This window comes from Phyllobates terribilis, unplaced genomic scaffold (genome assembly GCF_046119375.1).
Source record: "Phyllobates terribilis strain yellow unplaced genomic scaffold, ASM4611937v1 Scaffold_9__5_contigs__length_417890890, whole genome shotgun sequence".
NCBI classification, from domain to species: Eukaryota; Metazoa; Chordata; class Amphibia; order Anura; family Dendrobatidae; genus Phyllobates; species Phyllobates terribilis.
In genome coordinates, this window is record NW_027362769.1 from 69,233,136 (window position 1) to 69,249,469 (window position 16,334).

Below are 16,334 nucleotides of genomic sequence, written 5' to 3' on the forward strand. Positions count from 1 at the left end.
AAAAATGCTTTGGAACTCCTCCATTTTTCCCGGAATTCCGCTGAAGTTTAAAAATGCTTCGGAACTGTTCCATTGTTCTCGGAATTCCGCTGAAATTTAAAAATGCTTCGGAACTCTTCCATTGTTCTCGGAATTCTGCTGAAGTTTAAAAATGCATCGGAACTCTTCCATTGTTCTCGGAATTCCGCTGACGTTTAAAAATGCTTCGGAACTCTTCCATTGTTATCGGAATTCTGCTGAAGTTTAAACAAGCTTCGGAAGTCTTCCTTTCCCAGAATTCCGCTGAAGTTTAAAAATGCTTCTGAACTCTTCCATTGTTCTTGGAATTCTGCTGATGTTTCAAAATGCATCGGAACTCTTCCTTTGTTCTCTGAATTCCGCTGAAGTTTAAAAATTCTTCGGAACTCTTCCATTGTTCTTGGAATTCTGTTGACATTTAAAAATGCTTCGGAACTCTTTAATTGTTCTCGGAATTCCGCTGACGTTTAAAAATGCTTCGGAACTCTTCCATTGTTCTCGGAATTCCGCTGAAGTTTAAAAATGCTTCGGAACTCTTCCTTTGTTCTCGGAATTCTGCTAAAGTTTAAAAATGCTCGGAACTCTTCCATTGTTCTCAGAATTCCGCTGACATTTAAAAATGCTTCGGAACTCTTCCATTGTTCTCGGAATTCCGCTGACGTTTAAAAATGCTTCGGAACTCTTCCATTGTTCTCGGAATTCCGCTGACGTTTAAAAATGCTTCGGAACTCTTCCATTTTTCCCGGAATTACGCTGAAGTTAAAAATGTTTCGTAACTCTTTCATTGTTAGAGGAATTCTGCTGACGTTTCAAAATGCTTCGGAACTCTTCCATTGTTCTCAGAATTGCACTGATGTTTAAAAATGCTTCGTAACTCTTCAATTGTTCTCGGAATTCCGCTGAAGTTTAAACAAGCTTCGGAACTCTTCCGTTGTTCCCGGAATTCCGCTGAAGTTTAAAAATGCTTCGGAACTCTTCCATTGTTCTCGGAAATCCGCTGAAGTTTCAAAATGCTTCGGAACTCTTCCTTTGTTCTCTGAATTCCGCTGAAGTTTAAAAATTCTTTGGAACTCTTCCATTGTTCTTGGAATTCTGTTGACATTTAAAAATGCTTCGGAACTCTTCAATTGTTCTTGGAATTCCGTTGACGTTTAAAAATGCTTCGGAACTCTAGAATTGTTCTCGGAATTGTGCTGACATTTAAAAATGCTTCGAAACTCTTCCATTGTTCTCGTAATTCTGCTGAAGTTTAAAAATGCTTTGGAACTCCTCCATTTTTCCCGGAATTCCGCTGAAGTTTAAAAATGCTTCAGAACTCTTCCATTGTTCCCGGAATTCCGCTGAAGTTTAAAAATGCTTCGGAACTCTTCCATTGTTCTCGGAAATCCGCTGAAGTTTCAAAATGCTTCGGAACTCTTCCTTTGTTCTCTGAATTCCGCTGAAGTTTAAAAATTCTTTGGAACTCTTCCATTGTTCTTGGAATTCTGTTGACATTTAAAAATGCTTCGGAACTCTTCAATTGTTCTTGGAATTCCGTTGACGTTTAAAAATGCTTCGGAACTCTAGAATTGTTCTCGGAATTGTGCTGACATTTAAAAATGCTTCGAAACTCTTCCATTGTTCTCGTAATTCTGCTGAAGTTTAAAAATGCTTTGGAACTCCTCCATTTTTCCCGGAATTCCGCTGAAGTTTAAAAATGCTTCAGAACTCTTCCATTGTTCTCGGAATTCCACTGAAATTTAAAAATGCTTCGGAACTCTTCCAATGTTCTCGGAATTCTGCTGAAGTTTAAAAATGCTTCGGAACTCTTCCATTGTTCTCGGAATTCCGCTGAAGTTTAAACAAGCTTCGGAACTTTTCCATTGTTCCCGGAATTCCGCTGAAGTTTAAAAATGCTTCAGAACTCTTCCATTGTTCTCAGAATTCTGCTGATGTTTAAAAATGCTTCGGAACTCTTCCATTGTTCTCAGAATTCCACTGAAGTTTAAAAATGCTTCAGAACTCTTCCGTTGTTTCCTGAATTCCGCTGAAGTTTAAAAATGCTTCGGAACCCTTTTATTGTTCTTGGAAATCCGCTGAAGTTTCAAAATGCTTCGGAACTCTTCCTTTGTTCCCGGAATTCCGCTGAAGTTTAAAAATTCTTTGGAACTCTTCCATTGTTCTTGGAATTCTGTTGACATTTAGAAATGCTTCGGAACTCTTCAATTGTTCTCGAAATTCCGTTGACGTTTAGAAATGCTTCGGAACTCTTGAATTGTTCTCGGAATTTGCTGACATTTAAAAATGCTTCGGAACTCTTCCATTGTTCTCTGAATTCGGCTGACGTTTAAAAATGCTTCGGAACTCTTCCATTGTTCTCGGAAATCCGCTGAAGTTTCAAAATGCTTCGGAACTCTTCCTTTGTTCTCTGAATTCCGCTGAAGTTTAAAAAATTTTCGGAACTCTTCAATTGTTCTCGGAATTCCGTTGACGTTTAAAAATGCTTCGGAACCCTTGAATTGTTCTTGCAATTGTGCTGACATTTAAAAATGCTTCGGAACTCTTCCATTGTTCTCGGAATTCTGCTGAAGTTTAAAAATGCTTTGGAACTCCTCTATTTATCCCGGAATTCCGCTGAAGTTTAAAAATGCTTCGGAACTGTTCCATTGTTCTCGGAATTCTGCTGAAATTTAAAAATGCTTCGGAACTCTTCCATTGTTCTCTGAATTCGGCTGACGTTTAAAAATGCTTCGGAACTCTTCCATTGTTCTCGGAATTCCGCTGAAGTTTAAACAAGCTTCGGAACTCTTCCGTTGTTCCCGGAATTCCGCTGAAGTTTAAAAATGCTTCGGAACTCTTCCATTGTTCTCGGAATTCTGCTGATGTTTAAAAATGCTTTGGAACTCTTCCATTGTTCTCGGAATTCCGCTGAAGTTTAAACATGCTTCAGAACTCTTCCGTTGTTCCCGGAATTCCGCTGAAGTTTAAAAATGCTTCGGAACTCTTCCATTGTTCTCGGAAATCCGCTGAAGTTTCAAAATGCTTCGGAACTCTTCCTTTGTTCTCTGAATTCCGCTGAAGTTTAAAAAATTTTCGGAACTCTTCAATTGTTCTCGGAATTCCGTTGACGTTTAAAAATGCTTCGGAACTCTTGAATTGTTCTCGCAATTGTGCTGACATTTAAAAATGCTTCGGAACTCTTCCATTGTTCTCGGAATTCTGCTGAAGTTTAAAAATGCTTTGGAACTCCTCCATTTTTCCCGGAATTCTGCTGAAGTTTAAAAATGCTTCGGAACTGTTCCATTGTTCTCGGAATTCCGCTGAAATTTAAAAATGCTTCGGAACCCTTCCATTGTTCTCGGAATTCTGCTGAAGTTTAAAAATGCTTCGGAACTCTTCCATTTTTCTCGGAATTCCGCTGACGTTTAAAAATGCTTCGGAACTCTTCCATTGTTATCGGAATTCTGCTGAAGTTTAAACAAGCTTCGGAAGTCTTCCTTTGTTCTCGGAATTCTGCTAAAGTTTAAAAATGCTCGGAACTCTTCCAATGTTCTCAGAATTCCGCTGACGTTTAAAAATGCTTCGGAACTCTTCCATTTTTCCCGGAATTACGCTGAAGTTAAAAATGTTTCGTAACTCTTTCATTGTTAGAGGAATTCTGCTGACGTTTCAAAATGCTTCGGAACTCTTCCATTGTTCTCAGAATTGCACTGATGTTTAAAAATGCTTCGGAACTCTTCAATTGTTCTCGGAATTCCGATGAAGTTTAAACAAGCTTTGGAACTCTTCCGTTGTTCCCGGAATTCCGCTGAAGTTTAAAAATGATTCGGAACTCTTCCATTGTTCTCGGAATTCCGCTGATGTTTAAAAATGCTTCGGAACTCTTCCATTGTTCTCGGAATTCCGCTGAAGTTTAAACATGCTTCGGAACTCTTCCGTTGTTCCCGGAATTCCACTGAAGTTTAAAAATGCTTCGGAACTTTTCCATTGTTCTCGGAAATCCGCTGAAGTTTCAAAATGCTTCGGAACTCTTCCTTTGTTCTCTGAATTCCGCTGAAGTTTAAAAATTCTTCGGAACTCTTCAATTGTTCTCGGAATTCCGATGACGTTTAAAAATGCTTCGGAACTCTTGAATTGTTCTCGGAATTGTGCTGACATTTAAAAATGCTTCGGAACTTTTCCATTGTTCTCGGAATTCTGCTGAAGTTTAAAAATGCTTCGGAACTCTTCCATTTTTCCCTGAATTACGCTGAAGTTAAAAATGTTTCGTAACACTTTCATTGTTCTCGGAATTCTGCTGAAGTTTAAAAATGCTTCCAAACTCTTCCATTGTTCTCGGAGTTCCGCTGATGTTTAAAAATGCTTCTGAACTCATCCATTGTTCTCGGAATTCCGCTGAAGATTAAACAAGCTTCGGAACTCTTCCATTGTTCTCGGAATTCTGCTGAAGTTTAAAAATGCTTCGGAACTCTTCCTTTGTTCTCAGAATTCTGGTAAAGTTTAAAAATGCTCGGAACTCTTCCATTGTTCTCAGAATTCCGCTGACGTTTAAAAATGCTTCGGAACTCTTCCTTTGTTCTCGGAATTCCGCTGAAGTTTAAAAATTCTTCGGAACTCTTCCATTGTTCTTGGAATTCTGTTGACATTTAAAAATGCTTCGGAACTCTTCAATTGTTCTCGGAATTCCGCTGACGTTTAAAAATGCTTCGGGACTCTTCCATTGTTCTCGGAATTCTGCTGAAGTTTAAAAATGCTTCGGAACTCTTCCTTTGTTCTCAGAATTCTGGTAAAGTTTAAAAATGCTCGGAACTCTTCCATTGTTCTCAGAATTCCGCTGACGTTTAAAAATGCTTCGGAACTCTTCCATTGTTCTCGGATTTCCGCTGACGTTTAAAAATGCTTTGGAACTCTTTCATTTTTCCCTGAATTACGCTGAAGTTAAAAATGTTTCGTAACTCTTTCATTGTTAGAGGAATTCTGCTGATGTTTAAAAATGCTTCGGAACTCTTCAATTGTTCTCGGAATTCCGCTGAAGTTTAAACAAGTTCGGAATTCTTCCGTTGTTCCCGGAATTCCGCTGAAGTTTAAACATGCTTCAGAACTCTTCCGTTGTTCCCGGAATTCCGCTGAAGTTTAAAAATGCTTCGGAACTCTTCCATTTTTCTCGGAAATCCGCTGAAGTTTCAAAATGCTTCGGAACTCTTCCTTTGTTCTCTGAATTCCGCTGAAGTTTAAAAATTCTTCGGAACTCTTCCATTGTTCTTGGAATTCTGTTGACATTTAAAAATGCTTCGGAACTCTTCCGTTGTTCCCGGAATTCCGCTGAAGTTTAAAAATGCTCCGGGACTCTTCCATTGTTCTCTGAATTCTGCTGAAGTTTAAAAATTCTTCAGAATTCTTCCATTGTTCTTGGAATTCCGCTGAAGTTTAAAAATGCTTCGGAACTCTTCCATTTTTCTCGGAATTCTGCTGAAGTTTAAAAATGCTTTGGAACTCCTCCATTTTTCCCGGAATTCCGCTGAAGTTTAAAAATGCTTCGGAACTCTTCCATTGTTCTCGGAATTCCGCTAAAATTTAAAAATACTTCAGAACTCTTCCGTTGTTCTCTGAATTCCACTGAAGCTTAAACATGCTTCGGAACTCTTCCGTTGTTTCCTGAATTCCGCTGAAGTTTAAAAATGCTTCGGAACTCTTCTATTGTTCTTGGAAATCCGCTGAAGTTTAAAAATGCTTCGGAACTCTTCCTTTGTTCTCGGAATTCCGCTGAAGTTTAAAAATTCTTCGGAACTCTTCCATTGTTCTTGGAATTCTGTTGACATTTAAAAATGCTTCGGAACTCTTCAATTGTTCTCGGAATTCCGTTGACGTTTAAAAATGCTTCGGAACTCTTGAATTGTTCTCGGAATTTGCTGACATTTAAAAATGCTTCGGAACTCTTCCATTGTTCTCTGAATTCGGCTGACGTTTAAAAATGCTTCGGAACTCTTCCATTGTTCTCGGAAATCCGCTGAAGTTTCAAAATGCTTCGGAACTCTTCCTTTGTTCTCTGAATTCCGCTGAAGTATAAAAATTTTTCGGAACTCTTCAATTGTTCTCGGAATTCCGTTGACGTTTAAAAATGCTTCGGAACACTTGAATTGTTCTCGCAATTGTGCTGACATTTAAAAATGCTTCGGAACTCTTCCATTGTTCTCGGAATTCTGCTGAAGTTTAAAAATGCTTTGGAACTCCTCCATTTTTCCCGGAATTCCGCTGAAGTTTAAAAATGCTTCGGAACTGTTCCATTGTTCTCGGAATTCTGCTGAAATTTAAAAATGCTTCGGAACTCTTCCATTGTTCTCGGAATTCTGCTGTAGTTTAAAAATGCTTCGGAACTCTTCCATTGTTCTCGGAATTCCGCTGACGTTTAAAAATGCTTCGGAACTCTTCCATTGTTATCGGAATTCTGCTGAAGTTTAAACAAGCTTCAGAACTCTTCCGTTGTTCCCAGAATTCAGCTGAAGTTTAAAAATGCTTCTGAACTCTTCCATTGTTCTCGGAATTCTGCTGATGTTTCAAAATGCTTCGGAACTCTTCCTTTGTTCTCTGAACTCCGCTGAAGTTTAAAAATTCTTCGGAACTCTTCCATTGTTCTTGGAATTCTGTTGACATTTAAAAATGCTTCGGAACTCTTCAATTGTTCTCGGAATTCCGCTGACGTTTAAAAATGCTTCGGAACTCTTCCATTGTTCTCAGAATTCCACTGAAGTTTAAACATGCTTCGGAAATCTTCCATTGTTTCCTGAATTCTGCTGAAGTTTAAAAATGCTTCGGAACTCTTCTATTGTTCTTGGAAATCAGCTAAAGTTTCAAAATGCTTCGGAACTCTTCCTTTGTTCTCGGAATTCCGCTGAAGTTTCAAAATGCTTCGGAACTCTTCCTTTGTTCTCTGAATTCCGCTGAAGTTTAAAAATTCTTCGGAACTCTTCCATTGTTCTTGGAGTTCTGTGGACATTTAAAAATGCTTCGGAACTCTTCAATTGTTCTCGGAATTCCGCTGGCGTTTAAAAATGCTTCGGAACTCTTCCATTGTTCTCGGAATTCTGCTGAAGTTTAAAAATGCTTCGGAACTCTTCCTTTGTTCTCGGAATTCTGGTAAAGTTTAAAAATGCTCGGAACTCTTCCATTGTTCTCGGAATTCCGCTGATGTTTAAAAATGCTTCGGAACTCTTCCATTGTTCTCGGAATTCCGCTGAAGTTTAAACATGCTTCGGAACTCTTCCGTTGTTCCCGGAATTCCACGGAAGTTTAAAAATGCTACGGAACTCTTCCATTGTTCTTGGAAATCCGCTGAAGTTTCAAAATGCTTCGGAACTCTTCCTTTGTTCTTTGAATTCCGCTGAAGTTTAAAAATTCTTCGGAACTCTTCAATTGTTCTCGGAATTCCGATGACGTTTAAAAATGCTTCGGAACTCTTGAATTGTTCTCGGAATTGTGCTGACATTTAAAAATGCTTCGGAACTCTTCCATTGTTCTCGGAATTCTGCTGAAGTTTAAAAATGATTCGGAACTCTTCCATTTTTCCCTGAATTACGCTGAAGTTAAAAATGTTTCGTAACACTTTCATTGTTCTCGGAATTCTGCTGAAGTTTAAAAATGCTTCCGAACTCTTCCATTGTTCTCGGAGTTCCGCTGACGTTTAAAAATGCTTCTAAACTCATCCATTGTTCTCGGAATTCCGCTGAAGTTTAAACAAGCTTCGGAACTCTTCCATTGTTCCCGGAATTCCGCTGAAGTTTAAAAATGCTTCGGAACTCTTTCATTGTTCTCGGAATTCTGCTGATGTTTAAAAATGCTTCGGAACTCTTCCATTGTTCTCAGAATTCCACTGAAGTTTAAACATGCTTCGGAAATCTTCCGTTGTTTCCTGAATTCTGCTGAAGTTTAAAAATGCTTCGGAACTCTTCTATTGCTCTTGGAAATCAGCTAAAGTTTCAAAATGCTTTGGAACTCTTCCTTTGTTCTCGGAATTCCGCTGAAGTTTCAAAATGCTTCGGAACTCTTCCTTTGTTCTCTGAATTCCGCTGAAGTTTAAAAATTCTTCGGAACTCTTCCATTGTTCTTGGACTTCTGTGGACATTTAAAAATGCTTCGGAACTCTTCAATTGTTCTCGGAATTCCGCTGACGTTTAAAAATGCTTTGTAACTCTTCCATTGTTCTCGAAATTCTGCTGAAGTTTAAAAATGCTTCGGAACTCTTCCTTTGTTCTCGGAATTCTGGTAAAGTTTAAAAATGCTCGGAACTCTTCCATTGTTCTCAAAATTCCGCTGACGTTTAAAAATGCTTCGGAACTCTTCCATTGTTCTCGGAATTCTGCTGAAGTTTAAAAATGCTTTGGAACTCTTCCATTGTTCTCGGAATTCCACTGACGTTTAAAAATGCTTCGGAACTCTTCCATTGTTCTCGGAATTCCGCTGAAGTTTAAACAAGCTTTGGAACTCTTCCGTTGTTCCCGGAATTCCGCTGAAGTTTAAAAATGCTCCGGGACTCTTCCATTGTTCTCTGAATTCTGCTGAAGTTTAAAAATTCTTCAGAATTCTTCCATTGTTCTTGGAATTCCGCTGAAGTTTAAAAATGCTTCGGAACTCTTCCATTTTTCTCGGAATTCTGCTGAAGTTTAAAAATGCTTTGGAACTCCTCCATTTTTCCCGGAATTCCGCTGAAGTTTAAAAATGCTTCGGAACTCTTCCATTGTTCTCGGAATTCCGCTAAAATTTAAAAATACTTCAGAACTCTTCCGTTGTTCTCTGAATTCCACTGAAGCTTAAACATGCTTCGGAACTCTTCCTTTGTTTCCTGAATTCCGCTGAAGTTTAAAAATGCTTCGGAACTCTTCTATTGTTCTTGGAAATCCGCTGAAGTTTAAAAATGCTTCGGAACTCTTCCTTTGTTCTCGGAATTCCGCTGAAGTTTAAAAATTCTTCGGAACTCTTCCATTGTTCTTGGAATTCTGTTGACATTTAAAAATGCTTCGGAACTCTTCAATTGTTCTCGGAATTCCGTTGACGTTTAAAAATGCTTCGGAACTCTTGAATTGTTCTCGGAATTTGCTGACATTTAAAAATGCTTCGGAACTCTTCCATTGTTCTCTGAATTCGGCTGATGTTTAAAAATGCTTCGGAACTCTTCCATTGTTCTCGGAAATCCGCTGAAGTTTCAAAATGGTTCGGAACTCTTCCTTTGTTCTCTGAATTCCGCTGAAGTATAAAAAATTTTCGGAACTCTTCAATTGTTCTCGGAATTCCGTTGACGTTTAAAAATGCTTCGGAACACTTGAATTGTTCTCGCAATTGTGCTGACATTTAAAAATGCTTCGGAACTCTTCCATTGTTCTCGGAATTCTGCTGAAGTTTAAAAATGCTTTGGAACTCCTCCATTTTTCCCGGAATTCCGCTGAAGTTTAAAAATGCTTCGGAACTGTTCCATTGTTCTCGGAATTCTGCTGAAATTTAAAAATGCTTCGGAACTCTTCCATTGTTCTCGGAATTCTGCTGTAGTTTAAAAATGCTTCGGAACTCTTCCATTGTTCTCGGAATTCCGCTGACGTTTAAAAATGCTTCGGAACTCTTCCATTGTTATCGGAATTCTGCTGAAGTTTAAACAAGCTTCGGAACTCTTCCGTTGTTCCCAGAATTCAGCTGAAGTTTAAAAATGCTTCTGAACTCTTCCATTGTTCTCGGAATTCTGCTGATGTTTCAAAATGCTTCGGAACTCTTCCTTTGTTCTCTGAACTCCGCTGAAGTTTAAAAATTCTTCGGAACTCTTCCATTGTTCTTGGAATTCTGTTGACATTTAAAAATGCTTCGGAACTCTACAATTGTTCTCGGAATTCCGCTGACGTTTAAAAATGCTTCGGAACTCTTCCATTGTTCTCAGAATTCCACTGAAGTTTAAACATGCTTCGGAAATCTTCCATTGTTTCCTGAATTCTGCTGAAGTTTAAAAATGCTTCGGAACTCTTCTATTGTTCTTGGAAATCAGCTAAAGTTTCAAAATGCTTCTGAACTCTTCCTTTGTTCTCGGAATTCCGCTGAAGTTTCAAAATGCTTCGGAACTCTTCCTTTGTTCTCTGAATTCCGCTGAAGTTTAAAAATTCTTCGGAACTCTTCCATTGTTCTTGGAGTTCTGTGGACATTTAAAAATGCTTCGGAACTCTTCAATTGTTCTCGGAATTCCGCTGGCGTTTAAAAATGCTTCGGAACTCTTCCATTGTTCTCGGAATTCTGCTGAAGTTTAAAAATGCTTCGGAACTCTTCCTTTGTTCTCGGAATTCTGGTAAAGTTTAAAAATGCTCGGAACTCTTCCATTGTTCTCGGAATTCCGCTGATGTTTAAAAATGCTTCGGAACTCTTCCATTGTTCTCGGAATTCCGCTGAAGTTTAAACATGCTTCGGAACTCTTCCGTTGTTCCCGGAATTCCACGGAAGTTTAAAAATGCTTCGGAACTCTTCCACTGTTCTTGGAAATCCGCTGAAGTTTCAAAATGCTTCGGAACTCTTCCTTTGTTCTTTGAATTCCGCTGAAGTTTAAAAATTCTTCGGAACTCTTCAATTGTTCTCGGAATTCCGATGACGTTTAAAAATGCTTCGGAACTCTTGAATTGTTCTCGGAATTGTGCTGACATTTAAAAATGCTTCGGAACTCTTCCATTGTTCTCGGAATTCTGCTGAAGTTTAAAAATGCTTCGGAACTCTTCCATTTTTCCCTGAATTACGCTGAAGTTAAAAATGTTTCGTTACACTTTCATTGTTCTCGGAATTCTGCTGAAGTTTAAAAATGCTTCCGAACTCTTCCATTGTTCTCGGAGTTCCGCTGACGTTTAAAAATGCTTCTAAACTCATCCATTGTTCTCGGAATTCCGCTGAAGTTTAAACAAGCTTCGGAACTCTTCCATTGTTCCCGGAATTCCGCTGAAGTTTAAAAATGCTTCGGAACTCTTTCATTGTTCTCGGAATTCTGCTGATGTTTAAAAATGCTTCGGAACTCTTCCATTGTTCTCAGAATTCCACTGAAGTTTAAACATGCTTCGGAAATCTTCCGTTGTTTCCTGAATTCTGCTGAAGTTTAAAAATGCTTCGGAACTCTTCTATTGCTCTTGGAAATCAGCTAAAGTTTCAAAATGCTTCGGAACTCTTCCTTTGTTCTCGGAATTCCGCTGAAGTTTCAAAATGCTTCGGAACTCTTCCTTTGTTCTCTGAATTCCGCTGAAGTTTAAAAATTCTTCGGAACTCTTCCATTGTTCTTGGAGTTCTGTGGACATTTAAAAATGCTTCGGAACTCTTCAATTGTTCTCGGAATTCCGCTGACGTTTAAAAATGCTTCGGAACTCTTCCATTGTTCTCGGAATTCTGCTGAAGTTTAAAAATGCTTCGGAACTCTTCCTTTGTTCTCGGAATTCTGGTAAAGTTTAAAAATGCTCGGAACTCTTCCATTGTTCTCAGAATTCCGCTGACGTTTAAAAATGCTTCGGAACTCTTCCATTGTTCTCGGAATTCCGCTGACGTTTAAAAATGCTTCGGAACTCTTTCATTTTTCCCTGAATTACGCTGAAGTTAAAAATGTTTCGTAACTCTTTCATTGTTAGAGGAATTCTGCTGACGTTTAAAAATGCTTTGGAACTCTTCCATTGTGCTCAGAATTGCACTGATGTTTAAAAATGCTTCGGAACTCTTCAATTGTTCTCGGAATTCCGCTGAAGTTTAAACAAGTTCGGAACTCTTCCGTTGTTCCCAGAATTCCGCTGAAGTTTAAACATGCTTCAGAACTCTTCCATTGTTCCCGGAATTCCGCTGAAGTTTAAAAATGCTTCGGAACTCTTCCATTTTTCTCGGAAATCCGCTGAAGTTTCAAAATGCTTCGGAACTCTTCCTTTGTTCTCTGAGTTCCGCTGAAGTTTAAAAATTCTTCGGAACTCTTCAATTGTTCTCGGAATTCCGTTGACGTTTAAAAATGCTTCGGAACTCTTGAATTTTTCTCGGAAGTGTGCTGACATTTAAAAATGCTTCGGAACTCTTCCATTGTTCTCGGAATTCTGCTGAAGTTTAAAAATGCTTTGGAACTCCTCCATTTTTCCCGGAATTCCGCTGAAGTTTAAAAATGCTTCGGAACTGTTCCATTGTTCTCGGAATTCTGCTGAAATTTAAAAATGCTTCGGAACTCTTCCATTGTTCTCGGAATTCTGCTGTAGTTTAAAAATGCTTCGGAACTCTTCCATTGTTCTCGGAATTCCGCTGACGTTTAAAAATGCTTCGGAACTCTTCCATTGTTATCGGAATTCTGCTGAAGTTTAAACAAGCTTCGGAACTCTTCCGTTGTTCCCAGAATTCAGCTGAAGTTTAAAAATGCTTCTGAACTCTTCCATTGTTCTCGGAATTCTGCTGATGTTTCAAAATGCTTCGGAACTCTTCCTTTGTTCTCTGAACTCCGCTGAAGTTTAAAAATTCTTCGGAACTCTTCCATTTTTCTTGGAATTCTGTTGACATTTAAAAATGCTTCGGAACTCTTCAATTGTTCTCGGAATTCCGCTGACGTTTAAAAATGCTTCGGAACTCTTCCATTGTTCTCAGAATTCCACTGAAGTTTAAACATGCTTCGGAAATCTTCCGTTGTTTCCTGAATTCTGCTGAAGTTTAAAAATGCTTCGGAACTCTTCTATTGTTCTTGGAAATCAGCTAAAGTTTCAAAATGCTTCGGAACTCTTCCTTTGTTCTCGGAATTCCACTGAAGTTTCAAAATGCTTCGGAACTCTTCCTTTGTTCTCTGAATTCCGCTGAAGTTTAAAAATTCTTCGGAACTCTTCCATTGTTCTTGGAGTTCTGTGGACATTTAAAAATGCTTCGGAACTCTTCAATTGTTCTCGGAATTCCGCTGGCGTTTAAAAATGCTTCGGAACTCTTCCATTGTTCTCGGAATTCTGGTAAAGTTTAAAAATGCTTCGGAACTCTTCCTTTGTTCTCGGAATTCTGGTAAAGTTTAAAAATGCTCGGAACTCTTCCATTGTTCTCGGAATTCCGCTGATGTTTAAAAATGCTTCGGAACTCTTCCATTGTTCTCGGAATTCCGCTGAAGTTTAAACATGCTTCGGAACTCTTCCGTTGTTCCCGGAATTCCACTGAAGTTTAAAAATGCTTCGGAACTCTTCCATTGTTCTTGGAAATCCGCTGAAGTTTCAAAATGCTTCGGAACTCTTCCTTTGTTCTTTGAATTCCGCTGAAGTTTAAAAATTCTTCGGAACTCTTCAATTGTTCTCGGAATTCCGATGACGTTTAAAAATGCTTCGGAACTCTTGAATTGTTCTCGGAATTGTGCTGACATTTAAAAATGCTTCGGAACTCTTCCATTGTTCTCGGAATTCTGCTGAAGTTTAAAAATGCTTCGGAACTCTTCCATTTTTCCCTGAATTACGCTGAAGTTAAAAATGTTTCGTAACACTTTCATTGTTCTCGGAATTCTGCTGAAGTTTAAAAATGCTTCCGAACTCTTCCATTGTTCTCGGAGTTCCGCTGACATTTAAAAATGCTTCTAAACTCATCCATTGTTCTCGGAATTTCGCTGAAGTTTAAACAAGCTTCGGAACTCTTCCATTGTTCCCGGAATTCCGCTGAAGTTTAAAAATGCTTCGGAACTCTTTCATTGTTCTCGGAATTCTGCTGATGTTTAAAAATGCTTCGGAACTCTTCCATTGTTCTCAGAATTCCACTGAAGTTTAAACATGCTTCGGAAATCTTCCGTTGTTTCCTGAATTCTGCTGAAGTTTAAAAATGCTTCGGAACTCTTCTATTGCTCTTGGAAATCAGCTAAAGTTTCAAAATGCTTCGGAACTCTTCCTTTGTTCTCGGAATTCCGCTGAAGTTTCAAAATGCTTCGGAACTCTTCCTTTGTTCTCTGAATTCCGCTGAAGTTTAAAAATTCTTCGGAACTCTTCCATTGTTCTTGGAGTTCTGTGGACATTTAAAAATGCTTCGGAACTCTTCAATTGTTCTCGGAATTCCGCTGACGTTTAAAAATGCTTCGGAACTCTTCCATTGTTCTCGGAATTCTGCTGAAGTTTAAAAATGCTTCGGAACTCTTCCTTTGTTCTCGGAATTCTGGTAAAGTTTAAAAATGCTCGGAACTCTTCCATTGTTCTCAGAATTCCGCTGACGTTTAAAAATGCTTCGGAACTCTTCCATTGTTCTCGGAATTCCGCTGACGTTTAAAAATGCTTCGGAACTCTTTCATTTTTCCCTGAATTACGCTGAAGTTAAAAATGTTTCGTAACTCTTTCATTGTTAGAGGAATTCTGCTGACGTTTAAAAATGCTTTGGAACTCTTCCATTGTGCTCAGAATTGCACTGATGTTTAAAAATGCTTCGGAACTCTTCAATTGTTCTCGGAATTCCGCTGAAGTTTAAACAAGTTCGGAACTCTTCCGTTGTTCCCAGAATTCCGCTGAAGTTTAAACATGCTTCAGAACTCTTCCATTGTTCCCGGAATTCCGCTGAAGTTTAAAAATGCTTCGGAACTCTTCCATTTTTCTCGGAAATCCGCTGAAGTTTCAAAATGCTTCGGAACTCTTCCTTTGTTCTCTGAGTTCCGCTGAAGTTTAAAAATTCTTCGGAACTCTTCAATTGTTCTCGGAATTCCGTTGACGTTTAAAAATGCTTCGGAACTCTTGAATTTTTCTCGGAAGTGTGCTGACATTTAAAAATGCTTCGGAACTCTTCCATTGTTCTCGGAATTCTGCTGAAGTTTAAAAATGCTTTGGAACTCCTCCATTTTTCCCGGAATTCCGCTGAAGTTTAAAAATGCTTCGGAACTGTTCCATTGTTCTCGGAATTCTGCTGAAATTTAAAAATGCTTCGGAACTCTTCCATTGTTCTCGGAATTCTGCTGTAGTTTAAAAATGCTTCGGAACTCTTCCATTGTTCTCGGAATTCCGCTGACATTTAAAAATGCTTCGGAACTCTTCCATTGTTATCGGAATTCTGCTGAAGTTTAAACAAGCTTCGGAACTCTTCCGTTGTTCCCAGAATTCAGCTGAAGTTTAAAAATGCTTCTGAACTCTTCCATTGTTCTCGGAATTCTGCTGATGTTTCAAAATGCTTCGGAACTCTTCCTTTGTTCTCTGAACTCCGCTGAAGTTTAAAAATTCTTCGGAACTCTTCCATTTTTCTTGGAATTCTGTTGACATTTAAAAATGCTTCGGAACTCTTCAATTGTTCTCGGAATTCCGCTGACGTTTAAAAATGCTTCGGAACTCTTCCATTGTTCTCAGAATTCCACTGAAGTTTAAACATGCTTCGGAAATCTTCCGTTGTTTCCTGAATTCTGCTGAAGTTTAAAAATGCTTCGGAACTCTTCTATTGTTCTTGGAAATCAGCTAAAGTTTCAAAATGCTTCGGAACTCTTCCTTTGTTCTCGGAATTCCACTGAAGTTTCAAAATGCTTCGGAACTCTTCCTTTGTTCTCTGAATTCCGCTGAAGTTTAAAAATTCTTCGGAACTCTTCCATTGTTCTTGGAGTTCTGTGGACATTTAAAAATGCTTCGGAACTCTTCAATTGTTCTCGGAATTCCGCTGGCGTTTAAAAATGCTTCGGAACTCTTCCATTGTTCTCGGAATTCTGGTAAAGTTTAAAAATGCTTCGGAACTCTTCCTTTGTTCTCGGAATTCTGGTAAAGTTTAAAAATGCTCGGAACTCTTCCATTGTTCTCGGAATTCCGCTGATGTTTAAAAATGCTTCGGAACTCTTCCATTGTTCTCGGAATTCCGCTGAAGTTTAAACATGCTTCGGAACTCTTCCGTTGTTCCCGGAATTCCACTGAAGTTTAAAAATGCTTCGGAACTCTTCCATTGTTCTTGGAAATCCGCTGAAGTTTCAAAATGCTTCGGAACTCTTCCTTTGTTCTTTGAATTCCGCTGAAGTTTAAAAATTCTTCGGAACTCTTCAATTGTTCTCGGAATTCCGATGACGTTTAAAAATGCTTCGGAACTCTTGAATTGTTCTCGGAATTGTGCTGACATTTAAAAATGCTTCGGAACTCTTCCATTGTTCTCGGAATTCTGCTGAAGTTTAAAAATGCTTCGGAACTCTTCCATTTTTCCCTGAATTACGCTGAAGTTAAAAATGTTTCGTAACACTTTCATTGTTCTCGGAATTCTGCTGAAGTTTAAAAATGCTTCCGAACTCTTCCATTGTTCTCGGAGTTCCGCTGACATTTAAAAATGCTTCTAAACTCATCCATTGTTCTCGGAATTTCGCTGAAGTTTAAACAAGCTTCGGAACTCTTCCATTGTTCCCGGAATTCCGCTGAAGT